Source organism: Stigmatopora nigra, unplaced genomic scaffold, assembly GCF_051989575.1.
Source record: "Stigmatopora nigra isolate UIUO_SnigA unplaced genomic scaffold, RoL_Snig_1.1 HiC_scaffold_24, whole genome shotgun sequence".
Classification (NCBI taxonomy): Eukaryota; Metazoa; Chordata; class Actinopteri; order Syngnathiformes; family Syngnathidae; genus Stigmatopora; species Stigmatopora nigra.
Window position 1 is genome coordinate 1,354,312 of NW_027551603.1, and position 26,732 is coordinate 1,381,043.

Genomic DNA, 26,732 nt, shown 5'->3' on the forward strand with positions numbered 1-26,732 from the left:
AGATGGACACCCATGAAATGTCGAAAAAGATGCGGGGTATGATGCGCACAGCACCTGGTATTCCCAAGCGGTCTCCCAATCAGGTACTAAACAGGCTGAACCATGCTTGGCTTCCGAGATCGGACGAGATCGGGCCTTTTCAGGGTGGTATGGCCGTGTGCGGTACTGCACTAGCAGATGGACACCCATGAAATGTCGAAAAAGATGCGGGGTATGATGCTCACAGCACCTGGTATTCCCAAGCGGTCTCCCAATCAGGTACTAACCAGGCCGATCCATGCTTGGCTTCCGAGATCGGACAAGATCGGGCCTTTTCAGGGTGGTATGGCCGTGAGCGGTACTGCACTTGCAGATGGACACCCATGAAATGTCGAAAAAGATGCGAGGTATGATGCTCACAGCACCTGGTATTCCCAAGCGGTCTCCCAATCAGGTACTAAACAGGCCGAACCATGCTTGGCTGCCGAGATCGGACGAGATCGGACGAGATCGGGCCTTTTCAGGGTGGTATGGCCGTGAGCGGTACTGCACTAGCAGATGGACACCCATGAAATGTCGAAAAAGATGCGGGGTATGATGCTCACAGCACCAGGTATTTCCAAGCGGTCTCCCAATCAGGTACTAACCAGGCTGAACCATGCTTGGCTTCCGAGATCGGACGAGATCGGGCCTTTTCAGGGTGGTATGGCCGTGAGCGGTACTGCACTAGCAGATGGACACCCATGAAATGTCGAAAAAGATGCGGGGTATGATGCTCACAGCACCTGGTATTCCCAAGCGGTCTCCCAATCAGGTACTAAACAGGCCGAACCATGCTTGGCTGCCGAGATCGGACGAGATCGGGCCTTTTCAGGGTGGTATGGCCGTGAGCGGTACTGCACTAGCAGATGGACACCCATGAAATGTCGAAAAAGATGCGGGGTATGATGCTCACAGCACCTGGTATTCCCAAGCGGTCTCCCAATCAGGTACTAACCAGGCCGAACCATGCTTGGCTGCCGAGATCGGACGAGATCGGACGAGATCGGGCCTTTTCAGGGTGGTATGGCAGTGAGCGGTACTGCTCTTGCAGATGGACACTTATGAAATGTCGAAAAAGATGCAGGGTATGATGCTCACAGCACCTGGTATTCCCAAGCGGTCTCCCAATCAGGCACTAAACAGGCCGAACCATGCTTGGCTTCCGAGATCAGACGAGATCGGGCCTTTTCAGGGTGGTATGGCCGTGAGCGGTACTGCACTAGCAGATGGACACCCATGAAATGTCGAAAAAGATGCGGGGCAAGATGCTCACAGCACCTGGTATTCCCAAGCGGTCTCCCAATCAGGTACTAACCAGGCCGAACCATGCTTGGCTTCCGAGATCGGACGAGATCGGGCCTTTTCAGGGTGGTATGGCCGTGAGCGGTACTGCTCTTGCAGATGGACACCCATGAAATGTCGAAAAAGATGCGGGGTATGATGCTCACAGCACCTGGTATTCCCAAGCGGTCTCCCAATCAGGTACTAAACAGGCCGAATCATGCTTGGCTGCCGAGATCGGGCGAGATCGGACGAGATCGTGCCTTTTCAGGGTGGTATGGCCGTGAGCGGTACTGCACTAGCAGATGGACACCCATGAAATGTCGAAAAAGATGCGGGGTATGATGCTCACAGCACCTGGTATTCACAAGCGGTCTCCCAATTAGGTACTAAACAGGCCGATCCATGCTTGGCTTCCGAGATCGGACGAGATCGGACGAGACCGGGCCTTTTCAGGGTGGTATGGCCGTGAGCGGTACTGCACTAGCAGATGGACACCCATGAAATGTCGAAAAAGATGCGGAGTATGATGCTCACAGCACCTGGTATTCCCAAGCGGTCTCCCAATCAGGTACTAACCAGGCCAAACCATGCTTGGCTTCCTAGATCGGGCGAGATCGGGCCTTTTCAGGGTGGTATGGCCGTGAGCGGTACTGCTCGTGCAGATGGACACCCATGAAATGTCGAAAAAGATGCGGGGCAAGATGCTCACAGCACCTGGTATTCCCAAGCGGTCTCCCAATCAGGTACTAAACAGGCTGAACCCTGCTTGGCTGCCGAGATCGGACGAGATCGGGCGAGATTGGGCCTTTTCAGGGTGGTATGGCCGTGAGCGGTACTGCTCTTGCAGATGGACACCCATGAAATGTCGAAAAAGATGCGGGGTATGATGCTCACAGCACCTGGTATTCCCAAGCGGTCTCCCAATCAGGTATTAACCAGGCCGAACCATGCTTGGCTGCCGAGATCGGACGAGATCGGGCGAGATCGGGCCTTATCAGGGCGGTATGGCCGTGAGCGGTACTGCTCTTGCAGATGGACACCCATGAAATGTCGAAAAAGATGCGGGGTATGATGCTCACAGCACCTGGTATTCTCAAGCGGTCTCCCAATCAGGTACTAACCAGGCCGAACCATGCTTGGCTGCCGAGTTCGGACGAGATCGGGCGAGATCGGGCCTTTTCAGGGTGGTATGGCAGTGAGCGGTACTGCTCTTGCAGATGGACACCCATGAAATGTCGAAAAAAATGCGGGGTATGATGCTCACAGCACCTGGTATTCCCAAGCGGTCTCCCAATCAGGTACTAACCAGGCCGAACCATGCTTGGCTGCCGAGGTCGGACGAGATCGGGCGAGATCGGGCCTTATCAGGGTGGCATGGCCGTGAGCGGTACTGCTCTTGCAGATGAACACTGTCAGGTTCTTTAATAATTACCTTCGTCCGTAATTATCAATAACTGCAGGAAGACATCTTATTCAATTATTGACATTTAATTAAATAGAAATGGATACAACAGATAAAAGCCTCCGGAGGGGAGCGTTACAGCAAGTGTCACCTTACAACTTCCGAACGTCTCCTCGAATAGACGTTTTCGTCCCATTCTTATGGTCACAAGTTACAGAGTTGTTGATCATTCCATCACGTATGAGTAAAAACAACATCTGGGACTACAATAACAATCAAAGTATTTTACTAATAACAAAAACAGGGACTAGACCTAACTACATGTAGATTAGAGTAATTATACAACCTCCTTGACCTAAGAATCATATAATATAATCATAATCATATAATCGTTACATACAGAAAAACCCGAAGTGTACGGTTACATAACGATCACAATATTCTTGTTATTGTCCGAATAGCCCTGTCCTCGTCACCAAGGGCCCACCAAATCTCAAGGACCCAGATTGGGTGGATTGTTTGTATAACCATCCTGGAACAGGCTGTCCAGGTTAAAGATGACTTGGTGTGACCTCAACACTTTTGAAAAACAGAAAGAGAATGATTTAACAAAGTAATGAATTAATACAGAGAAAAGAAAGAGAATGATTTAATAAAGAAATGAATTAATATAACTATTATAATAGTAAAACAGAACAAACCCAACATTCCCCCGTTTTTATAATATGTATGTTATTAGTCATTTCTTAGTAATCACTAAATGGTAATGTCGGGTGACTGTGATTTTTCCCGCCTACTCCTTACTCCCATGGCTGGTCTGAAAGAGAAAAAACATAATTATATTCGTCCAATTGGTCCTCGGATTTACCGTACTCCTGGACCTCACTGCTTTCCCCAAACCGTCCCATAAGATACAACTCATGTACTTTAGAATTTGTAGGGGCAATTGCAGTAGTTATAAGTCGGCTTAGTAAGGAGCGCAAACAGGGGATACTACATCACCCACACAATGTTAGGATAGCGGTAATTGTGCCTATAGTAACCACGAAGGATGTAGCCAAATCTTTAGATTTTCCAAAGGTCTTATCCCACCAATCTGACAATGCGGACGTATCTACTCCAGAGTGCTCTTGCATATTGCGGTTCAGTGTTTGCAGGCCAGTAATGGCCCTGGTGAGAGATCCACTGGGTGACGTGTTGTTCGGTATGAAGGTGCAACATTGTTTTACAAACATTGCACACACGCCCCGTTTCAAGGATCATATCCACCGCTATGCGACCCCGGAACGCCATCAGACTGGTAGCTGCCAGTTGTTCCTTTATGGCCACAAATCCCTGTTCAGTATAATTTCCAAGTTTTGTACATTGTAATGTAAGTAATTTATTCTATCCACATTTTTGTTTGGGGTGATTAGAAGGAAGATAGACTCCCAACCTGCTGCGATCTGATTAGCCAGCTTATACTCATCTGGTACGCCCCAGGGGATGCCAATCGCATCAATGTATGTTGGATCTCCTTCCCTCCATGCCTCTCGACGATGTCGGGAGGGTCGACCCTTCAGCCGAATTATGAGCCGCCAATTGTATCTCCTCCACTGTGGATGGAAAAACAGACATCGGTAAGAGCAGTGAGACCAAAGTACCTAGTCCTGCCGCGTTTCGGCAGGAGTCGTATAATTTATCTACCACCCCGCCACCATAGGCCAGAACGTGGTATCAGGGGTGTAGTTTGTTTTAGAACGCCGGTACACCACGTCTCATTTATCGCCCCTAGCTTCAGACCATGCCCTGTAAGGTTTAAGCAGGTAAAATGATTAAACAGTGGAAAAATTGACTTCCTATTTACTGCGTAACAGGATAAACACTGTTTCAATATATTTTTTTTTCTTTCTTGCCAAGTAGGACACGTTTTTTCATTTGTAAAAACACTTTTCCCCAAAAGAATGGTGATTGAGGGAGTTGTTAGACCCCATCGTTTTTTCCCTTGTCTGGTAGGTTATCCTAATCTTTTGTAAGATGGTTTAGTCTCAATTGAAACTATATGGAGACGTCAAACCCAATATAAAAGAGTTCCCTATAGTTTTATGGTATTGCTTGCTGAGCAATAATCTTTTCAATTAATATTGGTGTTTCCCGTATTTTATTAAGTCAGAAAGTTTATTTTACCCGTCCCCTCAATGTTTCAATTGAGACCACCCTTTTACCAAAGTAGCTCCACCTAGTGCTTGTCCTCTTTACACTCCATTAACAGCGCCCAATTATCCCCCGTTTGGGAAATCCCTGTTTCAGAAATAAATTTCACAGGTTAATATGTCAGTCCAAGCTTTCCAATCTTGACCAATTTCTGCAACAAGGCTTTTCCCAATCTTCAATTTTTTTGCTGTTAATGTACCACACATATTTCCCACCATAGATTGACACCTTGTACGGCACCCGGGACGTCGCCGAGTCCAAATATATATTTTCAATTTGGAAATTTGATTTAGTAGGTAATGTTAATTAAATGTAAATGTGTATGTTTCTCGGTTTACCCTCCCGTAAGAAGGTGTATCCTCAATTGAAACGCCTCCGCCTTTTTCTCCAACTGGAGAAAACAACCCTACTGTGGAAAGGAATAGAATCACAATCATCATTAATCTCATTGCCCCAAAAGCAATAATTGTTTTCAACATGACTTTTTGTCTTTGTTTAGGGAGTTTTCCTCTTGAAACGTTTCAATTTAGACAACCTTCTTACTGTGGGAAAGGTGCATCCGTGTCCCCTTTCAGTAACAAGGACCCTCCGACTTTGCGTTGCTCCGATGTTTCTTCTTTTATGCTGCTTATCAGCATCCAGTCTTCAAGAATCACCGTCGCTTCGTCCGTTTCCTGTTGACAAGCAAAATCTCCCTCTGATAGTCTAAATTTGGTGTGTGCGTTTTTTTTTTTTTTTCTGATAGATTCGCCTCATCATCCAATTGTCATTGTGTAGTGAATAATAACAATTTGTAAGGTCTACCAAACAGGACTTCATATAAGGTCCGCCAATTGTGGATGGTAGACAACTATTATATTAACAAAATGGGAGCCATTATCACTATAAATAGTTTCTGAAATTCCATATCGTGGAATGATATCCATATGATCTAATAAAATAAAATAAAATCTATATGTATTTTTTGAAATGGATATGTGGGTATGCATATAGATTTAAAACCTAAACCTTGTAGTGCCGTTGTAGCAAGGCCACCTCCCCCTTGTCGAGACATAGGTCTTCCCTTGACTCAAGCCCAAATTATTTTCTTTATTGATCTTTTATTGATAGATTATGTCTCGGTGGTCTGCCAATCAAAAAACACAAAAAGACAAACTATCATTCACGCTCACACTCATAAAAAGAAGAATTTAGTGTGTTCAACCAGTCTAGCATCCATAATTTCATTTTGTGGGAGTAAACTGGAGTACCCGGAGAAAATCCACAAATTCTTGAGGACGCCATGAATACCCCACATTCCGGAAGGTCTGGATCCACCCCGCATTCATGAGTAGATCCTTTAATATACACACCCCCACTCTAGCATTTTAACCGTTTGTAAAAAATTACCTTCAAGTTTCACACAAAGTTATATCCTTTTTAATGCTATCAGTTTACCTGTTTGTTCCCCGAATTGAGGTGGCAATAGTTTCACATCTAAGGTTTTTATTTTTCACAGCCGCCATGACCTAATGGCCCCCTATCAGGTTTTTTGGAAAATCCCAATTTCCTCTAATAGCATGCCAATCACCTTTTAATGCGGCCATCCAATTTTGTTTCTACTTGTTTCAGGTGATAAGATAATCTCCCCCATTTGTAAAACTAATTCATCCACGCCTATTTTATACAACATGACGCCTATGGCCTTTATTACGTCGCCTTGACTCCAAATTCTATGAACCAAGATAACACGCCGAATTTGTAAGCGAATTTCCCCCATCCCATTTTGTTCATAGACAACCCATCTACCTAAAGCGTCACTTGTTTCCAAACATGAAAGGCCCCTCTAGAATTTGTGCATCCAGCGCCAAATAGAGCCTATTTACACATTTGTCTCAAACTTGTTTTAGATATGGGGTCCCCAATTTCCCAAAATTTCCCAGAATTCATGTACCACCAGATCCTGTCAAAAACCCAAAACGACTAACATAACCTGTTTCTAAGCCAGATTCTGGAATTTGGAGAATTTCTCCTTTCCCTCCCTTATCTAAGCTTGTTATTGCCCCTCGTTATCACTGTAACATTCAGGCGTATTAACCCCATCGTTGCAATGATATGAATTTCTAAAGTTCTCACCAATTTGCATGCCCTTAAAGCAGTAAAAAGCAACGTTATTTGGTTGTATCAATTGACCAATGCTTATCCAATCTGTAATATCCTTAAAGTCATCAATATGACCTGTGACAAAGCATATTTCCTCCCGCCAGGACAACAGACAATGTTCTTTCAAGTGCACTTTGAAAAACATTCCATGTTACTCCATTCTTAGGGAAAATATGCTCATCCTAAACCAATTATTTTATTTACAATTCACCTAATTATTTGGATGAATGCCATGAATTTTATCATGCCACTATTTTATTGTAAATTTCCCATCTGATGTCGTTAACAGCCAAATAATTCAATACCTACTATATACTTTGTAAATCACCTCATATGATGTTTACTTAAGACAAAAGTCTTTTCCCATAGCCTGTTACCAAAACAAAAATCTTCAACAATTAAATTAGAGAAATCAACCTTTTGTTAGACAATTCCTAATTACAACTTTAATGTTTTAAAAACCTTATCGTCACCAATATACCATAATATTGCATACCTGTCAACCTCGAACCATTTGTGATCTTACCAAATTTTGTTTTCGCCCTTACATATATGTATAAATACATGGAAAATCTTACCACTTTACTTTTTTGTAAAAAATCACGAACAACAAGTAGAAAATGTATGTTTATGTGTTCAGCCAATTTCAAAGTCCTTTTCATTGAAGCCATTGTCAGATAAATCAACTTGTACCACGTGTAAGAGTGTATTCTTGACTTGTAAACAGACCAGAAACAGCTGATCAAATGAAAGTAAACATAAACAAGGGAACAGGAAACGGAAATCACATGGTGAAAGTGTTACAAAACGAAATGTTTATCATGATCTTTTTTTTTTAGCCAATCAGAGGCGCCGGTACATATATCACTTGGCAGACATGCGTTTCCGGGAAGAAACAATGGCGGATGGTGAAAAATGGCTAGAAAGTGCCTTAATTTATTTTTTTTTCTCAAAATCACCGTTTAGCGTACCATTTTCATGTGTACAGCGTACCAATATAAAAATGGGCTTTCAGTTGTACCAATTACGGCGAGAACGTACCAGTTGACAGGTATGATATTGTAAATTTTGTCATCCTGGCCAACCTCCTGGATTAAAGTATTTTGAACAATCAAAAAATTCTGAAATAGTATTAATATTATTTTATCCTCCAAAAGCTAGTTTCCTTTTACTAAGAGCCCTTTGAAATCCACAATTGCTCAAAAATGACTATTTTGGTCTATTTCCCAAATCCAAAGCTTTTTACCAAATCAACCTTTTACTGAACAGATTTTCTATCCTCTTAATACATTTCATTTTAAAACCCAAAATATCAATGCGAAAGCATTCGCATAACCTTGCATTTCTTGCAGCCCATGTATTGTTCTTATTCTGAAAAGTCCAAACAGAAAACGCAATTAGCCGTTAACTATGACCTCCACTCTTGCTGCGAAAACAGCATTGTTATCTTATGTTTACAAACCAGCTTTTTCCCTGTGCCCAAATACAACGCTTTTTAGAGAAGACAACCATTAAAACGTCAAATTAACCCCTCTTCCGATATTCAACTACATCACAATATTTTTCCAAGACCCCATATATCCAGAATATGTATGCTGCAAGCACAACAATATGGCAAAAACCCATTTTCTGCCCTCAAGTTTGCTTCAGCACCCCAAAGGCCAATTATTATTATTATAATGTCTTCACGGAAAGGATCACAAAATTTTAGTCGTTTACACGGTCCGAACGCTCCCGAAAGCCCAACACAGTTAAATCGTCTGCCCCGCGGCCCACATGTTTCACTCCCATCTAATCAGCAGCCGCTGCACCAGAAACGCTTCCCCCGCAGTCGACACATTTTTTTGCAAGTCTAGAGCATAATAAAAACACAGGTGACATTCCCTGCTAAACATTTAAATGATCATTTTGTATATATTCTTTTGTCTTTTTAAACACCATCTTCCCGTTAGCGGACGGGATCAAAAACCAAGCTGCAATAAGCCATCACATTGCTGTAAATTGACAGTACATATAGGTTATATTAACAAAGCACCACCAGCACTTGGAAATAACCATTCTAATTGTTGTTATACAAGCCCAAGCATCACAAAAAAACCCAATTTATTGTAATCACAAAACGTCATACCCGGATTAACCAAATCAAATACCAGTGTCCCCATTAATTTTCTAGCTCCCTTTATTTTTGTTAAACTTCCTACGCGCCCGTCACCTATCTCGGTAAATATTTTCCCCGTCAGCCGAGGAGGCCCCGCTATTTTTTCCTTACCAAACAGTACTTTCCCGCCGCCACGGTCTTAAATATATCCCCGTTATCCGAGGGAGCCCCCACTATTTTCCCAAAATAGTATTTTTTAACTTCTCCCCGGCCTTATTTCGCCATTAGTGTCTGTGGAACAAGCTGTTACACTTTTATCCACTCACATATTATTTATATACGTATATTACCTCCATTAGTGTCTGTGGAACAAGCTGTTACACTTTTATCCACTCACATATTATTTATATATGTATATTACCTCCATTAGTGTATATATTATCCTGCATTTTATGCATTTTAAGCTGGCCAGCAAACCCATATTTATTTATCCATAAATATAGCTGTGTAATATTTTTAAAGCGCTTTGTCTTACCAATTTTTTCCAATCCTTACAAGTTAGACGTATTTTTTGGATCGTCATCCAAACCCGCCTTACAACACGTGTTTCCCATATTTTACTTTTTTGTAGTGAGTTCGTGTGCCTCACACAGTTAACTTTATTATATCTATTTTTATTATTATCACTCTATTTTTATTATTATCACTCCTTCGACTGTATTTCCTAGGCTTATCTTAATTTTACTGCAGAAACCACACAAACACCATACAACATTTACAACATATTCGTGCCTACCCTTTAGACACAGGACACTTCCCAGCCCCACCATTGTACCTCCAGTACAATACATTCGTGCCTACCCCTGAGACACAGGACACTTTCCAGCAAAGTGCCCCACCGTACCTGCCATTGACTAGTATAAACACAGGGTTTTGTCGCCGTCACCCAGGACGCGAAACCAGCCCACAATGGACCTCACATACAATGTCCCTTTAACGCATTTGGAAACACCGTCACAACATGCAGACATTAATGTGGACTTACCCGAGATCCATCAGATGTCTCCCTCCAGCAGGAAAAGTCTTCAACCGCCGAGAATCCAGGCGCCCCCGTCGAAAAACTCCGGCCCACCAAGGGTTTTGAAGACGCCGTGCGCACGGTCACTTACCAGATGTCGAACAGCAGCGCCTGGGTTCTCGCTCCGGTATATTGACCTCCATGGCTCAGAAGGACCAAAATGTCAGGTTCATTAATAATTACCTTCGTCCGTAATTATCAATAACTGCAGGAAGACATCTTATTCAATTATTGACATTTAATTAAATAGAAATGGATACAACAGATAAAAGCCTCCGGAGGGGAGCGTTACAGCAAGTGTCACCTTACAACTTCCGAACGTCTCCTCGAATAGACGTTTTCGTCCCATTCTTATGGTCACAAGTTACAGAGTTGTTGATCATTCCATCACGTATGAGTAAAAACAACATCTGGGACTACAATAACAATCAAAGTATTTTACTAATAACAAAAACAGGGACTAGACCTAACAACATGTAGATTAGAGTAATTATACAACCTCCTTGACCTAAGAATCATATAATATAATCATAATCATATAATCGTTACATACAGAAAAACCCGAAGTGTACGGTTACATAACGATAACAATATTCTTGTTATTGTCCGAATAGCCCTGTCCTCGTCACCAAGGGCCCACCAAATCTCAAGGACCCAGATTGGGTGGATTGTTTGTATAACCATCCTGGAACAGGCTGTCCAGGTTAAAGATGACTTGGTGTGACCTCAACACTTTTGAAAAACAGAAAGAGAATGATTTAACAAAGTAATGAATTAATACAGAGAAAAGAAAGAGAATGATTTAATAAAGAAATGAATTAATATAACTATTATAATAGTAAAACAGAACAAACCCAACAGACACCCATGAAATGTCGAAAAAGATGCGGGGTATGATGCTCACAGCACCTGGTATTCCCAAGCGGTCTCCCAATCAGGTACTAAACAGGCCGAACCATGCTTGGCTTCCGAGATCGGACGAGATCGGGCCTTTTCAGGGTGGTATGGCCGTGAGCGGTACTGCACTAGCAGATGGACACCCATGAAATGTCGAAAAAGATGCGGGGTATGATGCACACAGCACCTGGTATTCCCAAGCGGTCTCCCAATCAGGTACTAAACAGGCCGAACCATGCTTGGCTTCCGAGATCGGGCGTGATCGGGCCTTTTCAGGGTGGTATGGCCGTGAGCGGTACTGCACTAGCAGATGGACACCCATGAAATGTCGAAAAAGATGCGGGGTATGATGCTCACAGCACCTGGTATTCCCAAGCGGTCTCCCAATCAGGTACTAACCAGGCCAAACCATGCTTGGCTTCCTAGATCGGACGAGATCGGGCCTTTTCAGGGTGGTATGGCCGTGAGCGGTACTGCTCTTGCAGATGGACACCCATGAAATGTCGAAAAAGATGCGGGGTATGATGCTCACAGCACCTGGTATTCCCAAGTGGTCTCCCAATCAGGTACTAACCAGGCCAAACCATGCTTGGCTTCCGAGATCGGACGAGATCGGGCCTTTTCAGGGTGGTATGGCCGTGAGCGGTACTTCTCTTGCAGATGGACACCCATGAAATGTCGAAAAAGATGCGGGGTATGATGCTCACAGCACCTGGTATTCCCAAGCGGTCTCCCAATCAGGTACTAACCAGGCCGAACCTTGCTTGGCTTCCGAGATCGGACGAGATCGGGCCTTTTCAGGGTGGTATGGCCGTGAGCGGTACTGCACTAGCAGATGGACACCCATGAAATGTCGAAAAAGATGCGGGGTATGATGCACACAGCCCCTGGTATTCCCAAGCGGTCTCCCAATCAGGTACTAAACAGGCCGAACAATGCTTGGCTTCCGAGATCGGGCGAGATCGGGCCTTTTCAGGGTGGTATGGCCGTGAGCGGTACTGCACTAGCAGATGGACACCCATGAAATGTCGAAAAAGATGCGGGGTATGATACTCACAGCACCTGGTATTCCCAAGCGGTCTCCCAATCAGGTACTAACCAGGCCGAACCATGCTTGGCTTCCTAGATCGGACGAGATCGGGCCTTTTCAGGGTGGTATGGCCGTGAGCGGTACTGCTCTTGCAGATGGACACCCATGAAATGTCGAAAAAGATGCGGGGTATGATGCTCACAGCACCTGGTATTCCCAAGCAGTCTCCCAATCAGGTACTAACCAGGCCAAACCATGCTTGGCTTCCGAGATCGGACGAGATCAGGCCTTTTCAGGGTGGTATGGCCGTGAGCGGTACTTCTCTTGCAGATGGACACCCATGAAATGTCGAAAAAGATGCGGGGTATGATGCTCACAGCACCTGGTATTCCCAAGCGGTCTCCCAATCAGGTACTAACCAGGCCGAACCTTGCTTGGCTTCCGAGATCGGACGAGATCGGTCCTTTTCAGGGTGGTATGGCCGTGAGCGGTACTGCACTAGCAGATGGACACCCATGAAATGTCGAAAAAGATGCGGGGTATGATGCTCACAGCACCTGGTATTCCCAAGCGGTCTCCCAACCAGGTACTAACCAGGCCGAACCATGCTTGGCTTCCAAGATCGGACGAGATCGGGCCTTTTCAGGGTGGTATGGCCGTGAGCGGTACTGCACTAGCAGATGGACACCCATGAAATGTCGAAAAAGATGCGGGGTATGATGCTCACAGCACCTGGTATTCCCAAGCGGTCTCCCATTCAGGTACTAACCAGGCCGAACCATGCTTGGCTGCCGAGATCAGACGAGATCGGGCCTTATCAGGGTGGTATGGCCGTGAGCGGTACTCTTCTTGCAGATGGACACCCATGAAATGTCGAAAAAGATGCGGGGTATGATGCTCACAGCACCTGGTATTCCCAAGCGGTCTCCCAATCAGGTACTAACCAGGCCGAACCATGCTTGGCTGCCGAGATCGGACGAGATCGGGCGAGATCGGGCCTTATCAGGGTGGTATGACCGTGAGCGGTACTGCTCTTGCAGATGGACACCAATGAAATGTCGAAAAAGATGCGGGGTATGATGCTCACAGCACCTGGTATTCCCAAGCGGTCTCCCAATCAGGTACTAACCAGGCCGAACCATGCTTGGCTGCCGAGATCGGACGAGATCGGGCCTTTTCAGGGTGGTATGGCCGTGAGCGGTACTGCACTAGCAGATGGACACCCATGAAATGTCGAAAAAGATGCGGGGTATGATGCTCACAGCACCTGGTATTCCCAAGCGGTCTCCCAATCAGGTACTAACCAGGCCGAACCATGCTTGGCTGCCGAGATCGGACGAGATCGGGCCTTTTCAGGGTGGTATGGCCGTGAGCGGTACTGCACTAGCAGATGGACACCCATGAAATGTCGAAAAAGATGCGGGGTATGATGCTCACAGGACCTGGTATTCCCAAGCGGTCTCCCAATCAGGTACTAAACAGGCCGAACCATGCTTGGCTTCCGAGATCGGACGAGATCGGACCTTTTCAGGGTGGTATGGCCGTGAGCGGTACTGCACTAGCAGATGGACACCCATGAAATGTCGAAAAAGATGCGGGGTATGATGCTCACAGCACCTGGTATTCCCAAGCGGTCTCCCAATCAGGTACTAACCAGGCCGAACCATGCTTGGCTTCCGAGATCGGGCCTTTTCAGGGTGGTATGGCCGTGAGCGGTACTGCTATTGCAGATGGACACCCATGAAATGTCTAAAAAGATGTGGGGTATGATGCTCACAGCACCTGGTATTCCCAAGCGGTCTCCCAATCAGGTACTAAACAGGCCGAACCATGCTTGGCTTCCGAGATCGGACGAGATCGCGCCTTTTCAGGGTGGTATGGCCGTGAGCGGTACTGCTCTTGCAGATGGACACCCATGAAATGTCGAGAAAGATGCGGGGTATGATGCTCACAGCACCTGGTATTCCCAAGCGGTCTCCCAATCAGGTACCAAACAGGCCGAACCATGCTTGGCTTCCAAGATCGGACGAGATTGGGCCTTTTCAGGGTGGTATGGCCATGTGCGGTACTGCACTTGCAGATGGACACCCATGAAATGTCGAAAAAGATGCGGGGTATGATGCTCACAGCACCTGGTATTCCCAAGCGGTCTCCCAATCAGGTACTAAACAGGCCGAACCATGCTTGGCTTCCGAGATCGGACGAGATCGGGCCTTTTCAGGGTGGTATGGCCGTGAGCGGTACTGCACTAGCAGATGGACACCCATGAAATGTCGAAAAAGATGCGGGGTATGATGCTCACAGCACCTGGTATTCCGAAGCGGTCTCCCAATCAGGTACTAAACAGGCCGAACCATGCTTGGCTGCCGAGATCGGGCGAGATCGGGCCTTTTCAGGGTGGTATGGCCGTGAGCGGTACTGCACTTGCAGATGGACACCCATGAAATGTCGAAAAAGATGCGGGGTATGATGCTCACAGCACCTGGTATTCCCAAGCGGTCTCCCAATCAGGTACTAAACAGGCCGAACCATGCTTGGCTGCCGAGATCGGACGAGATCGGGCCTTTTCAGGGTGGTATGGCCGTGAGCGGTACTGCACTAGCAGATGGACACCCATGAAATGTCGATAAAGATGCGGGGTATGATGCTCACAGCACCTGGTATTCCCAAGCGGTCTCCCAATCAGGTACTAACCAGGCCGAACCATGCTTGGCTTCCGAGATCGGACGAGATCGGGCCTTTTCAGGGTGGTATGGCCGTGAGCGGTACTGCTCTTGCAGATGGACACCCATGAAATGTCGAAAAAGATGCGGGGTATGATGCTCACAGCACCTGGTATTCCCAAGCGGTCTCCCAATCAGGTACTAAACAGGCCGAACCATGCTTGGCTGCCGAGATCGGACGAGATCGGGCCTTTTCAGGGTGGTATGGCCGTGAGCGGTACTGCACTAGCAGATGGACACCCATGAAATGTCGGTAAAGATGCGGGGTATGATGCTCACAGCACCTGGTATTCCCAAGCGGTCTCCCAATCAGGTACTAACCAGGCCGAACCATGCTTGGCTTCCGAGATCGGACGAGATCGGGCCTTTTCAGGGTGGTATGGCCGTGAGCGGTACTGCTCTTGCAGATGGACACCCATGAAATGTCGAAAAAGATGCGGGGTATGATGCTCACAGCAACTGGTATTCCCAAGCGGTCTCCCAATCAGGTACTAAACAGGCCGAACCAATGCTTAGCTTCCGAGATCGGACGAGATCGGGCCTTTTCAGGCTGGTATGGCCGTGAGCGGTACTGCACTAGCAGATGGACACCCATGAAATGTCGAAAAAGATGCGGGGTACGATGCTCACAGCACCTGGTATTCCCAAGCGGTCTCCCAATCAGGTACTAAACAGGCCGAACCATGCTTGGCTTCCGAGATCGGACGAGATCGGGCCTTTTCAGGGTGGTATGGCCGTGAGCGGTACTGCTCTAGCAGATGGACACCCATGAAATGTCGAAAAAGATGCGGGGTATGATGCTCACAGCACCTGGTATTCCCAAGCGGTCTCCCAATCAGGTACTAACCAGGCCGAACCATGCTTGGCTGCCGAGATCGGACGAAATCGGACGAGATCGGGCCTTATCAGGGTGGTATGGCCGTGAGCGGTACTGCACTAGCAGATGGACACCCATGAAATGTGGAAAAAGATGCGGGGTATGATGCTCACAGCACCTGGTATTCCCAAGTGGTCTCCCAATCAGGTACTAACCAGGCCAAACCATGCTTGGCTGCCGAGATCGGACGAGATCGGACGAGATCGGGCCTTATCAGGGTGGTATGGCCGTGAGCGGTACTGCTCTTGCAGATGGACACCCATGAAATGTCGAAAAAGATGCGGGGTATGATGCTCGCAGCACCTGGTATTCCCAAGCGGTCTCCCAATCAGGTACGAACCAGGCCGGACCATGTTTGGCTGCCAAAATCGGACAAGATCGGGCCTTTTCAGGGTGGTAAGGCCGTGAGCGGTACTGCTCTTGCAGATGGACACCCATGAAATGTCGAAAAAGATGCGGGGTATGATGCTCACAGCACCTGGTATTCCCAAGCGGTCTCCCAAAACGATACTAACCAGGCCGAACCATGCTTGACTTCCGAGTTCGGACGAGATCGGGCCTTTTCAGGGTGGTATGGCCTTGGGCGGTACTGCTCTTGCAGATGGACACCCATGAAATGTCGAAAAAGATGCGGGGTATGATGCTCACAGCACCTGGTATTCCCAAGCGGTCTCCCAAACAGATACTAAACAGGCCGAACCATGCTTGGCTTCCGAGATCGGACGAGATCGGGCCTTTTCAGGGTGGTATGGCCGTGGGCGGTACTGCGCTTTCAGATAGACACCCATGAAATGTCGAAAAAGATGCGGGGTATGATGCTCACAGCACCTGGTATTCCCAAGCGGTCTCCCAATCAGGTACTAAACAGGCCGAAAAATGCTTGGCTGCCGAGATCGGACGAGATCGGGCCTTTTCAGGGTGGTATGGCCGTGAGCGGTACTGCACTAGCAGATGGTCACCCATGAAATGTCGAAAAAGATGCGGGGTATGATGCTCACAGCACCTGGTATTCCCAAGCGGTCTCCCAATCAGGTACTAACCAGGCCGAACCATGCTTGGCTTCCGAGATCGGACGAGATCAGGCCTTTTCAGGGTGGTATGGCCGTGAGCGGTACTGCACTAGCAGATGGACACCCATGAAATGTCGAAAAAGATTCGGGGTATGATGCTCACAGCACCTGGTATTCCCAAGCGGTCTCCCAATCAGGTACTAACCAGGCCGAACCATGCTTGGCTTCCGAGATCGGACGAGATCGGGCCTTTTCAGGGTGGTATGGCCGTGAACGGTACTGCTCTTGCAGATGGACACCCATGAAATGTCGAAAAAGATGCGGGGTATGACGCTCACAGCACCTGGTATTCCCAAGCGGTCTCCCAATCAGGTACTAACCAGGCCGAACAATGCTTGGCTGCCGAGATCGGACGAGATCGGGCCTTTTCAGGGTGGTATGGCCGTGAGCGGTACTGCTCTTGCAGATGGACACCCATGAAATGTCGAAAAAGATGCGGGGTATGATGCTCACAGCACCTGGTATTCCCAAGCGGTCTCCCAATCAGGTACTAACCAGGCCGAACCATGCTTGGCTGCCGAGATCGGACGAGATCGGACGAGATCGGGCCTTTTCAGGGTGGTATGGCCGTGAGCGGTACTGCACTAGCAGATGGACACCCATGAAATGTCGAAAAAGATGCGGGGTATGATGCTCACAGCACCTGGCATTCCCAAGCGGTCTCCCAATCAGGTACTAAACAGGCCGAACCATGCTTGGCTTCCGAGATCGGGCGAGATCGGGCCTTTTCAGGGTGGTATGGCCGTGAGCGGTACTGCACCAGCAGATGGACACCCATGAAATGTCGAAAAAGATGCGGGGTATGATGCTCACAGCACCTGGTATTCCCAAGCGGTCTCCCAATCAGGTACTAACCAGGCCGAACCATGCTTGGCTTCCGAGATCGCACGAGATCGGGCCTTTTCAGGGTGGTATGGCCGTGAGCGGTACTGCACTAGCAGATGGACACTGTCAGGTTCATTAATAATTACCTTCGTCCGTAATTATCAATAACTGCAGGAAGACATCTTATTCAATTATTGACATTTAATTAAATAGAAATGGATACAACAGATAAAAGCCTCCGGAGGGGAGCGTTACAGCAAGTGTCACCTTACAACTTCCGAACGTCTTCCCGAATAGACGTTTTCGTCCCATTCTTATGGTCACAAGTTACAGAGTTGTTGATCATTCCATCACGTATGAGTAAAAACAACATCTGGGACTACAATAACAATCAAAGTATTTTACTAAGAACAAAAACAGGGACTAGACCTAACAACATGTAGATTAGAGTAATTATACAACCTCCTTGACCTAAGAATCATATAATATAATCATAATCATATAATCGTTACATACAGAAAAACCCGAAGTGTTACGGTTACATAACGATAACAATATTCTTGTTATTGTCCGAATAGCCCTGTCCTCGTCACCAAGGGCCCACCAAATCTCAAGGACCCAGATTGGGTGGATTGTTTGTATAACCATCCTGGAACAGGCTGTCCAGGTTAAAGATGACTTGGTGTGACCTCAACACTTTTGAAAAACAGAAAGAGAATGATTTAACAAAGTAATGAATTAATACAGAGAAAAGAAAGAGAATGATTTAATAAAGAAATGAATTAATATAACTATTATAATAGTAAAACAGAACAAACCCAACATTCCCCCGTTTTTATAATATGTATGTTATTAGTCATTTCTTAGTAATCACTAAATGGTAATGTCGGGTGACTGTGATTTTTCCCGCCTACTCCTTACTCCCATGGCTGGTCTGAAAGAGAAAAAACATAATTATATTCGTCCAATTGGTCCTCGGATTTACCGTACTCCTGGACCTCACTGCTTTCCCCAAACCGTCCCATAAGATACAACTCATGTACTTTAGAATTTGTAGGGGCAATTGCAGTAGTTATAAGTCGGCTTAGCAAGGAGCGCAAACAGGGGATACTACATCACCCACACAATGTTAGGATAGCGGTAATTGTGCCTATAGTAACCACGAAGGATGTAGCCAAATCTTTAGATTTTCCAAAGGTCTTATCCCACCAATCTGACAATGCGGACGTATCTACTCCAGAGTGCTCTTGCATATTGCGGTTCAGTGTTTGCAGGCCAGTAATGGCCCTGGTGAGAGATCCACTGGGTGACGCGTTGTTCGGTATGAAGGTGCAACATTGTTTTCCAAACATTGCACACACGCCCCCTGTTTCAAGGATCATATCCACCGCTATGCGATTCTGGAACGCCATCAGACTGGTAGCTGCCAGTTGTTCCTTCATGGCCACAAATCCCTGTTCAGTATAATTTCCAAGTTTTGAACATTGTAATGTAAGTAATTTATTCTATCCACATTTTTGTTTGGGGTGATTAGAAGGAAGATAGACTCCCAACCTGCTGCGATCTGATTAGCCAGCTTATACTCATCTGGTACGCCCCAGGGGATGCCAATCGCATCAATGTATGTTGGATCTCCTTCCCTCCATGCCTCTCGACGATGTCGGGAGGGTCGACCCTTCAGCCGAATTATGAGCCGCCAATTGTATCTCCTCCACTGTGGATGGAAAAACAGACATCGGTAAGAGCAGTGAGACCAAAGTACCTAGTCCTGCCGCGTTTCGGCAGGAGTCGTATAATTTATCTACCACCCCGCCACCATAGGCCAGAACGTGGTATCAGGGGTGTAGTTTGTTTTAGAACGCCGGTACACCACGTCATTTATCGCCCCCAGCTTCAGACCATGCCCTGTAAGGTTTAAGCAGGTAAAATGATTAAACAGTGGAAAAATTGACTTCCTATTTACTGCGTAACAGGATAAACACTGCTTCAATATTTTTTTTTTTTCTTGCCAAGTAGGACACGTTTTTTCATTTGTAAAAACACTTTTCCCCAAAAGAATGGTGATTGAGGGAGTTGTTAGACCCCATCGTTTTTTCCCTTGTCTGGTAGGTTATCCTAATCTTTTGTAAGATGGTTTAGTCTCAATTGAAACTATATGGAGACGTCAAACCCAATATAAAAGAGTTCCCTATAGTTTTATGGTATTGCTTGCTGAGCAATAATCTTTTCAATTAATATTGGTGTTTCCCGTATTTTATTAAGTCAGAAAGTTTATTTTACCCGTCCCCTCAATGTTTCAATTGAGACCACCCTTTTACCAAAGTAGCTCCACCTAGTGCTTGTCCTCTTTACACTCCATTAACAGCGCCCAATTATCCCCCGTTTGGGAAATCCCTGTTTCAGAAATACATTTTCACAGGTTAATATGTCAGTCCAAGCTTTCCAATCTTGACCAATTTCTGCAACAAGGCTTTTCCCAATCTTCAATTTTTTGCTGTTAATGTACCACACATATTTCCCACCATAGATTGCCCCTTTGTATGGCAACCGGGACGTCGCCGAGTCCAAATATATATTTTCATTTTGGAAATTTGATTTAGTAGGTAATGTTAATTAAATGTAAATGTGTATGTTTCTCGGTTTACCCTCCCGTAAGAAGGTGTATCCTCAATTGAAACGCCTCCGCCTTTTTCTCCAACTGGAGAAAACAACCCTACTGTGGAAAGGAATAGAATCACAATCATCATTAATCTCATTGCCCCAAAAGCAATAATTGTTTTCAACATGACTTTTTGTCTTTGTTTAGGGAGTTTTCCTCTTGAAACGTTTCAATTTAGACAACCTTCTTACTGTGGGAAAGGTGCATCCGTGTCCCCTTTCAGTAACAAGGACCCTCCCACTTTGCGTTGCTCCGATGTTTCTTCTTTTATGCTGCTTATCAGCATCCAGTCTTCAAGAATCACCGTCGCTTCGTCCGTTTCCTGTTAAGAAGCAAAATCTCCCTCTGATAGTCTAAATTTGGTGTGTGCGTTTTTTTTTCTCTGATAGATTCGCCTCATCATCCAATTGTCATTGTGTGGTGAATAATAACAATTTGTAAGGTCTACCAAACAGGACTTCATATAAGGTCCGCCAATTGTGGATGGTAGACAACTATTATATTAACAAAATGGGAGCCATTATCACTATAAATAGTTTCTGGAATTCCATATCGTGGAATGATATCCATATGATCTAATAAAATAAAATAAAATCTATATGTATTTTTTTGAAATGGATATGTGGGTATGCATATAGATTTAAACCCTAAGCCTTGTAGTGCCGTTGTAGCAAGGCCACCTCCCCCTTGTCGAGACATAGGTCTTCCCTTGACTCAAGCCCAAATTATTTTCTTTATTGATCTTTTATTGATAGATTATGTCTCGGTGGTCTGCCAATCAAAAAACACAAAAAGACAAACTATCATTCACGCTCACACTCATAAAAAAAAGAATTTAGTGTGTTCAACCAGTCTAGCATCCATAATTTCATTTTGTGGGAGTAAACTGGAGTACCCGGAGAAAATCCACAAATTCTCGAGGACGCCATGAATACCCCACATTCCGGAAAGTCTGGATCCACCCCGCATTCATTAGTAGATCCTTTAATATACACACCCCCACTCTAGCATTTTAACCGTTTGTAAAAAATTTCCTTCAAGTTTCACACAAAGTTATATCCTCTTTAATGCTATCAGTTTAGCTGTTTGTTCCCCGAATTGAGGTGGCAATAGTTTCACATCTAAGGTTTTTATTTTCACAGCCGCCATGACCTAATGGCCCCCTATCAGGTTTTTGGAAAATCCCAATTTCCTCTAATAGCATGCCAATCACCTTTTAATGCGGCCATCCAATTTTGTTTCTACTTGTTTCAGGTGATAAGATAATCTCCCCCATTTGTAAAACAAATTCATCCACGCCTAATTTATACAACATGACGCCTACTTGTTTTAGATATGGGGTCCCCAATTTCCCAAAATTTCCCAGAATTAATGTACTACCACATCCTGTCAAAAACCCAAAACGACTAACATAACCTGTTTCTAAGCCAGATTCTGGAATTTGGAGAATTTCTCCTTTCCCTCCCTTATCTAAGCTTGTTATTGCCACTCGTTATCACTGTAACATTCAGGCGTATTAACCCCATCGTTGCTAAAGTTCTCACCAATTTGCATGCCCTTAAAGCAGTAAAAAGCAACGTTATTTGGTTGTATCAATTGACCAATGCTTATCCAATCCGTAATATCCTTAAAGTCACCAATATGACCTGTGACAAAGCATATTTCCTCCCGCCAGGACAACAGACAATGTTCTTTCAAGTGCACTTTGAAAAACATTCCATGTTACTCCATTCTTAGGGAAAATATGCTCATCCTAAACCAATTATTTTATTTACAATTCACCTAATTATTTGGATGAATGCCATGAATTTTATCATGCCACTATTGCATTGTAAATTTCCCATCTGATGTCGTTAACAGCCAAATAATTCAATACCTACTATACTTTGTAAATCACCTCATATGATGTTTACTTAAGACAAGAGTCATTTCCCATAGCCTGTTACCAAAACAAAAATCTACAACAATTAAATTAGAGAAATCAACCTTTTGTTAGACAATTCCTAATTACAAACTTTAATGTTTTAAAAACCTTATCGTCACCAATATACCATAATTTTGTAAATTTTGTCATCCTGGCCTTTTTTTCTTTTAAACAGCCAACCTCCTGGATTAAAGTATTTTGAATAATCAAAAAATTCTGAAATAGTATTAATATTATTTTATCCTCCAAAAGCTAGTTTCCTTTAACTAAGAGCCCTTTGAAATCCACAATTGCTCAAAAATGACTATTTTGGTCTATTTCCCAAATCCAAAGCTTTTTACCAAATCAACCTTTTACTAAACAGATTTTCTATCCTCTTAATACATTTCATTTTAAAACCCAAAATATCAATGCGAAAGCATCCGCATAGCCTTGCATTTCTTGCAGACCATGTATTGTTCTTATTCTGAAAAGTCCAAACAGAAAACGCAATTAGCCGTTAACTATGACCTCCACTCTTGCTGCGAAAACAGCATTGTTATCTTATGTTTACAAACCAGCTTTTTCCCTGTGCCCAAATACAACGCTTTTTAGAGAAGACAACCATTAAAACGTCAAATTAACCCCTCTTCCGATATTCAACTACATCACAATATTTTTCCAAGACCCCATATATCCAGAATATGTATGCTGCAAGCACAACAATATGGCAAAAACCCATTTTCTGCCCTCAAGTTTGCTTCAGCACCCCCAAGGCCAATTATTATTATTATAATGTCTTCACGGAAGGGATCACAAAATTTTAGTTGTTTACACGGTCCGAACGCTCCCGAAAGCCCAACACAGTTAAATCGTCTGCCCCGCGGCCCACATGTTTCACTCCCATCTAATCAGCAGCCGCTGCACCAGAAACGCTTCCCCCGCAGTTGACACATTTTTTGGCAAGTCTAGAGCATAATAAAAACACAGGTGACATTCCCTGCTAAAATTTAAATGATCATTTTGTATATATTCTTTTGTCTTTTTAAACACCATCTTCCCGTTAGCGGACGGGATCAAAAACCAAGCTGCAATAAGCCATCACATTGCTGTAAATTGACAGTACATATAGGTTATATTAACAAAGCACCACCCGCACTTGGAAATAACCATTCTAATTGTTGTTATACAAGCCCAAGCATCACAAAAAAAACCCAATTTATTGTAATCACAAAACGTCATACCCGGATTAACCAAATCAAATACCAGTGTCCCCATTAATTTTCTAGCTCCCTTTATTTTTGTTAAACTTCCTCCGCGCCCGTCACCTATCTCGGTAAATATTTTCCCCGTCAGCCGAGGAGGCCCCGCTATTTTTTCCTTACCAAACAGTACTTTCCCGCAGCCACGGTCTTAAATATATCCCCGTTATCCGAGGGAGCCCCCACTATTTTCCCAAAATAGTATTTTTAACTTCTCCCCGGCCTTATTTTGCCATTAGTGTCTGTGGAACAAGCTGTTACACTTTTATCCACTCACATATTATTTATATATGTATATTACCTCTATGCATTAGTGCATATATTATCCTGCATTCTATGCATTTTAAGCTGGCCAGCAAACCCATATTTATTTATCCATAAATATAGCTGTGTAATATTTTTAAAGCGCTTTGTCTTTCCAATTTTTTCCAATCCTTACAAGTTAGACGTATTTTTTGGATCGTCATCCAAACCCGCCTTACAACACGTGTTTCCCATATTTTACTTTTATTTTTTGTAGTGAGTTCGTGTGCCTCACACAGTTAACTCTATTATTTATTATTATTATTAATATTATTATTATCTATTCGACTGTATCGACTGTATCTCCTAGGCCTTTCCTAATTTTACTGCAGAAACCACACAAACACCATACAACGTATATTCGTGCCTACCCTTTAGACACAGGACACTCCCCGGCCCCAATATTGTACCTCTAGTACAATATATTCGTGCCTACCCCTGAGACACAGGACACTTTCCAGCAAAGTGCCCCACCGTACCTGCCATTGACTAGTATAAACACAGGGTTTTATCGCCGTCACCCAGGACGCGAAACCAGCCCAACAATGGACCTCACATACAATGTCCCTTTAACGCATTTGGAAACACCTTCACAACATGCAGACATTAATGTGGACTTACCCGAGATCCATCAGATGTCTCCCTCCAGCAGGAAAAGTCTTCAACCGCCGAGAATCCAGGCGCCCCCGTCGAAAAACTCCGGCCCACCAAGGGTTTTGAAGACGCCGTGCGCACGGTCACTTACCAGATGTCGAACAGCAGCGCCTGGGTTCTCGCTCCGGTATATTGACCTCCATGGCTCAGAAGGACCAAAATGTCAGGTTCATTAATAATTACCTTCGTCCGTAATTATCAATAACTGCAGGAAGACATCTTATTCAATTATTGACATTTAATTAAATAGAAATGGATACAACAGATAAAAGCCTCCGGAGGGGAGCGTTACAGCAAGTGTCACCTTACAACTTCCGAACGTCTTCCCGAATAGACGTTTTCGTCCCATTCTTATGGTCACAAGTTACAGAGTTGTTGATCATTCCATCACGTATGAGTAAAAACAACATCTGGGACTACAATAACAATCAAAGTATTTTACTAATAACAAAAACAGGGACTAGACCTAACAACATGTAGATTAGAGTAATTATACAACCTCCTTGACCTAAGAATCATATAATATAATCATAATCATATAATCGTTAATCGTTACATACAGAAAAACCCGAAGTGTACGGTTACATAACGATAACAATATTCTTGTTATTGTCCGAATAGCCCTGTCCTCGTCACCAAGGGCCCACCAAATCTCAAGGACCCAGATTGGGTGGATTATCTGTATAACCATCCTGGAACAGGCTGTCCAGGTTAAAGATGACTTGGTGTGACCTCAACACTTTTGAAAAACAGAAAGAGAATGATTTAACAAAGTAATGAATTAATACAGAGAAAAGAAAGAGAATGATTTAATAAAGAAATGAATTAATATAACTATTATAATAGTAAAACAGAACAAACCCAACAGACACCCATGAAATGTCGAAGAAGATGCGGGGTATGATGCTCACAGCACCTGGTATTCCCAAGCGGTCTCCCAAACAGGTTCTAACCAGGCCGAACCATGCTTGGCTTCCGAGATCGGACGAGATCGGGCCTTTTCAGGGTGGTATGGCCGTGAGCGGTGCTGCTCTTGCAGATGGACACCCATGAAATGTCGAAAAAGATGCGGGGTATGATGCTCACAGCACCTGGTATTCCCAAGCGGTCTCCCAATCAGGTACTAACCAGGCCGAACCATGCTTGGCTGCCGAGATCGGACGAGATCGGGCGAGATCGGGCCTTATCAGGGTGGTATGGCCGTGAGCGGTACTGCTCTTGCAGATGGACACCCATGAAATGTCGAAAAAGATGCGGGGTATGATGCTCACAGCACCTGGTATTCCCAAGCGGTCTCCCAATCAGGTACTAACCAGGCTGAACCATGCTTGGCTTCCGAGATCGGGCGAGATCGGGCCTTTTCAGGGTGGTATGGCCGTGAGCGGTACTGCTCTTGCAGATGGACACCCATGAAATGTCGAAAAAGATGCGGGGTATGATGCTCACAGCACCTGGTATTCCCAAGCGGTCTCCCAATCAGGTACTAACCAGGCCGAACCATGCTTGGCTGCCGAGATCGGACGAGATCGGGCGAGATCGGGCGAGATCGGGCCTTATCAGGGTGGTATGGCCGTGAGCGGTACTGCTCTTGCAGATGGACACCCATGAAATGTCGAAAAAGATGCGGGATATGATGCTCACAGCACCTGGTATTCGCGAGCGGTCTCCCAATCAGGTACTAACCAGGCCGAACCATGCTTGGCTTCCGAGATCGGACGAGATCAGGCCTTTTCAGGGTGGTATGGCCGTAAGCGGTACTCTACCAGCAGATGGACACCCATGAAATGTCGAAAAAGATGCGGGGTATGATGCTCACAGCACCTGGTATTCCCAAGCGGTCTCCCAATCAGGTACTAACCAGGCCGAACCATGCTTGGCTGCCGAGATCGGGCGAGATCGGGCCTTTTCAGGGTGGTATGGCCGTGAGCGGTACTGCACTAGCAGATGGACACCCATGAAATGTCGAAAAAGATGCAGGGTATGATGCTCACAGCACCTGGTATTCCCAAGCGGTCTCCCATTCAGGTACTAAACAGGCTGAACCATGCTTGGCTTCCGAGATCGGACGAGATCGGGCCTTTTCAGGGTGGTATGGCCATGAGCAGTACTGCACTAGCAGATGGACACCCATGAAATGTCGAAAAAGATGCGGGGTATGATGCTCACAGCACCTGGTATTCCCAAGCGGTCTCCCAATCAGGTACTAAACAGGCCGAACCATGCTTGGCTGCCGAGATCGGACGAGATCGGGCCTTTTCAGGGTGGTATGGCCGTGAGCGGTACTGCATTAGCAGATGGACACCCATGAAAT

At 45.1% G+C, this 26,732-nt stretch overlaps 60 pseudogenes; all 60 read right to left on the minus strand.

The window, feature by feature from the left end:
• Positions 1–42: 42 nt before the first annotated feature.
• LOC144182758 (5S ribosomal RNA) lies at positions 43–161 on the minus strand (annotated as a pseudogene).
• A 56-nt stretch (positions 162–217) lies between these two features.
• On the minus strand, positions 218–336 carry LOC144189835 (5S ribosomal RNA; annotated as a pseudogene).
• Positions 337–392: 56 nt separating this feature from the next.
• On the minus strand, positions 393–521 carry LOC144184542 (5S ribosomal RNA; annotated as a pseudogene).
• Positions 522–577: 56 nt separating this feature from the next.
• Positions 578–696, minus strand: LOC144191816 (5S ribosomal RNA; annotated as a pseudogene).
• Positions 697–752: 56 nt separating this feature from the next.
• LOC144188780 (5S ribosomal RNA) lies at positions 753–871 on the minus strand (annotated as a pseudogene).
• Positions 872–927: 56 nt separating this feature from the next.
• On the minus strand, positions 928–1,056 carry LOC144184973 (5S ribosomal RNA; annotated as a pseudogene).
• A 56-nt stretch (positions 1,057–1,112) lies between these two features.
• Positions 1,113–1,231, minus strand: LOC144191178 (5S ribosomal RNA; annotated as a pseudogene).
• Positions 1,232–1,287: 56 nt separating this feature from the next.
• Positions 1,288–1,406, minus strand: LOC144190344 (5S ribosomal RNA; annotated as a pseudogene).
• A 56-nt stretch (positions 1,407–1,462) lies between these two features.
• On the minus strand, positions 1,463–1,591 carry LOC144187201 (5S ribosomal RNA; annotated as a pseudogene).
• A 56-nt stretch (positions 1,592–1,647) lies between these two features.
• Positions 1,648–1,776, minus strand: LOC144186869 (5S ribosomal RNA; annotated as a pseudogene).
• A 56-nt stretch (positions 1,777–1,832) lies between these two features.
• LOC144181835 (5S ribosomal RNA) lies at positions 1,833–1,951 on the minus strand (annotated as a pseudogene).
• Positions 1,952–2,007: 56 nt separating this feature from the next.
• On the minus strand, positions 2,008–2,136 carry LOC144184157 (5S ribosomal RNA; annotated as a pseudogene).
• Positions 2,137–2,192: 56 nt separating this feature from the next.
• LOC144185345 (5S ribosomal RNA) lies at positions 2,193–2,321 on the minus strand (annotated as a pseudogene).
• A 56-nt stretch (positions 2,322–2,377) lies between these two features.
• Positions 2,378–2,506, minus strand: LOC144185126 (5S ribosomal RNA; annotated as a pseudogene).
• A 56-nt stretch (positions 2,507–2,562) lies between these two features.
• Positions 2,563–2,691, minus strand: LOC144185025 (5S ribosomal RNA; annotated as a pseudogene).
• An 8,424-nt stretch (positions 2,692–11,115) lies between these two features.
• Positions 11,116–11,234, minus strand: LOC144187583 (5S ribosomal RNA; annotated as a pseudogene).
• A 56-nt stretch (positions 11,235–11,290) lies between these two features.
• On the minus strand, positions 11,291–11,409 carry LOC144182401 (5S ribosomal RNA; annotated as a pseudogene).
• A 56-nt stretch (positions 11,410–11,465) lies between these two features.
• On the minus strand, positions 11,466–11,584 carry LOC144189664 (5S ribosomal RNA; annotated as a pseudogene).
• A 56-nt stretch (positions 11,585–11,640) lies between these two features.
• On the minus strand, positions 11,641–11,759 carry LOC144188053 (5S ribosomal RNA; annotated as a pseudogene).
• Positions 11,760–11,815: 56 nt separating this feature from the next.
• On the minus strand, positions 11,816–11,934 carry LOC144188979 (5S ribosomal RNA; annotated as a pseudogene).
• Positions 11,935–11,990: 56 nt separating this feature from the next.
• LOC144185935 (5S ribosomal RNA) lies at positions 11,991–12,109 on the minus strand (annotated as a pseudogene).
• Positions 12,110–12,165: 56 nt separating this feature from the next.
• Positions 12,166–12,284, minus strand: LOC144191569 (5S ribosomal RNA; annotated as a pseudogene).
• Positions 12,285–12,340: 56 nt separating this feature from the next.
• LOC144189335 (5S ribosomal RNA) lies at positions 12,341–12,459 on the minus strand (annotated as a pseudogene).
• Positions 12,460–12,515: 56 nt separating this feature from the next.
• On the minus strand, positions 12,516–12,634 carry LOC144188560 (5S ribosomal RNA; annotated as a pseudogene).
• Positions 12,635–12,690: 56 nt separating this feature from the next.
• On the minus strand, positions 12,691–12,809 carry LOC144187252 (5S ribosomal RNA; annotated as a pseudogene).
• A 56-nt stretch (positions 12,810–12,865) lies between these two features.
• On the minus strand, positions 12,866–12,984 carry LOC144187377 (5S ribosomal RNA; annotated as a pseudogene).
• Positions 12,985–13,040: 56 nt separating this feature from the next.
• LOC144183519 (5S ribosomal RNA) lies at positions 13,041–13,169 on the minus strand (annotated as a pseudogene).
• Positions 13,170–13,225: 56 nt separating this feature from the next.
• On the minus strand, positions 13,226–13,344 carry LOC144186371 (5S ribosomal RNA; annotated as a pseudogene).
• A 56-nt stretch (positions 13,345–13,400) lies between these two features.
• Positions 13,401–13,519, minus strand: LOC144186383 (5S ribosomal RNA; annotated as a pseudogene).
• Positions 13,520–13,575: 56 nt separating this feature from the next.
• On the minus strand, positions 13,576–13,694 carry LOC144182848 (5S ribosomal RNA; annotated as a pseudogene).
• A 56-nt stretch (positions 13,695–13,750) lies between these two features.
• On the minus strand, positions 13,751–13,859 carry LOC144186018 (5S ribosomal RNA; annotated as a pseudogene).
• Positions 13,860–13,915: 56 nt separating this feature from the next.
• LOC144190095 (5S ribosomal RNA) lies at positions 13,916–14,034 on the minus strand (annotated as a pseudogene).
• Positions 14,035–14,090: 56 nt separating this feature from the next.
• LOC144183826 (5S ribosomal RNA) lies at positions 14,091–14,209 on the minus strand (annotated as a pseudogene).
• A 56-nt stretch (positions 14,210–14,265) lies between these two features.
• Positions 14,266–14,384, minus strand: LOC144187585 (5S ribosomal RNA; annotated as a pseudogene).
• A 56-nt stretch (positions 14,385–14,440) lies between these two features.
• LOC144183039 (5S ribosomal RNA) lies at positions 14,441–14,559 on the minus strand (annotated as a pseudogene).
• A 56-nt stretch (positions 14,560–14,615) lies between these two features.
• LOC144188781 (5S ribosomal RNA) lies at positions 14,616–14,734 on the minus strand (annotated as a pseudogene).
• Positions 14,735–14,790: 56 nt separating this feature from the next.
• Positions 14,791–14,909, minus strand: LOC144190356 (5S ribosomal RNA; annotated as a pseudogene).
• A 56-nt stretch (positions 14,910–14,965) lies between these two features.
• On the minus strand, positions 14,966–15,084 carry LOC144188782 (5S ribosomal RNA; annotated as a pseudogene).
• A 56-nt stretch (positions 15,085–15,140) lies between these two features.
• On the minus strand, positions 15,141–15,259 carry LOC144190367 (5S ribosomal RNA; annotated as a pseudogene).
• Positions 15,260–15,315: 56 nt separating this feature from the next.
• Positions 15,316–15,435, minus strand: LOC144185557 (5S ribosomal RNA; annotated as a pseudogene).
• A 56-nt stretch (positions 15,436–15,491) lies between these two features.
• Positions 15,492–15,610, minus strand: LOC144187586 (5S ribosomal RNA; annotated as a pseudogene).
• A 56-nt stretch (positions 15,611–15,666) lies between these two features.
• Positions 15,667–15,795, minus strand: LOC144184256 (5S ribosomal RNA; annotated as a pseudogene).
• A 56-nt stretch (positions 15,796–15,851) lies between these two features.
• LOC144183062 (5S ribosomal RNA) lies at positions 15,852–15,980 on the minus strand (annotated as a pseudogene).
• Positions 15,981–16,211: 231 nt separating this feature from the next.
• On the minus strand, positions 16,212–16,330 carry LOC144182996 (5S ribosomal RNA; annotated as a pseudogene).
• A 56-nt stretch (positions 16,331–16,386) lies between these two features.
• LOC144182355 (5S ribosomal RNA) lies at positions 16,387–16,505 on the minus strand (annotated as a pseudogene).
• A 56-nt stretch (positions 16,506–16,561) lies between these two features.
• LOC144184346 (5S ribosomal RNA) lies at positions 16,562–16,680 on the minus strand (annotated as a pseudogene).
• Positions 16,681–16,736: 56 nt separating this feature from the next.
• LOC144187790 (5S ribosomal RNA) lies at positions 16,737–16,855 on the minus strand (annotated as a pseudogene).
• A 56-nt stretch (positions 16,856–16,911) lies between these two features.
• Positions 16,912–17,030, minus strand: LOC144184882 (5S ribosomal RNA; annotated as a pseudogene).
• Positions 17,031–17,086: 56 nt separating this feature from the next.
• Positions 17,087–17,205, minus strand: LOC144190420 (5S ribosomal RNA; annotated as a pseudogene).
• A 56-nt stretch (positions 17,206–17,261) lies between these two features.
• LOC144182914 (5S ribosomal RNA) lies at positions 17,262–17,390 on the minus strand (annotated as a pseudogene).
• A 56-nt stretch (positions 17,391–17,446) lies between these two features.
• Positions 17,447–17,565, minus strand: LOC144191224 (5S ribosomal RNA; annotated as a pseudogene).
• Positions 17,566–17,621: 56 nt separating this feature from the next.
• Positions 17,622–17,740, minus strand: LOC144187891 (5S ribosomal RNA; annotated as a pseudogene).
• Positions 17,741–25,325: 7,585 nt separating this feature from the next.
• Positions 25,326–25,444, minus strand: LOC144191340 (5S ribosomal RNA; annotated as a pseudogene).
• Positions 25,445–25,500: 56 nt separating this feature from the next.
• On the minus strand, positions 25,501–25,629 carry LOC144182660 (5S ribosomal RNA; annotated as a pseudogene).
• A 56-nt stretch (positions 25,630–25,685) lies between these two features.
• On the minus strand, positions 25,686–25,804 carry LOC144191720 (5S ribosomal RNA; annotated as a pseudogene).
• A 56-nt stretch (positions 25,805–25,860) lies between these two features.
• LOC144185333 (5S ribosomal RNA) lies at positions 25,861–25,999 on the minus strand (annotated as a pseudogene).
• A 56-nt stretch (positions 26,000–26,055) lies between these two features.
• LOC144181784 (5S ribosomal RNA) lies at positions 26,056–26,174 on the minus strand (annotated as a pseudogene).
• Positions 26,175–26,230: 56 nt separating this feature from the next.
• LOC144189703 (5S ribosomal RNA) lies at positions 26,231–26,349 on the minus strand (annotated as a pseudogene).
• Positions 26,350–26,405: 56 nt separating this feature from the next.
• On the minus strand, positions 26,406–26,524 carry LOC144190762 (5S ribosomal RNA; annotated as a pseudogene).
• Positions 26,525–26,580: 56 nt separating this feature from the next.
• LOC144188784 (5S ribosomal RNA) lies at positions 26,581–26,699 on the minus strand (annotated as a pseudogene).
• Positions 26,700–26,732: the final 33 nt, after the last annotated feature.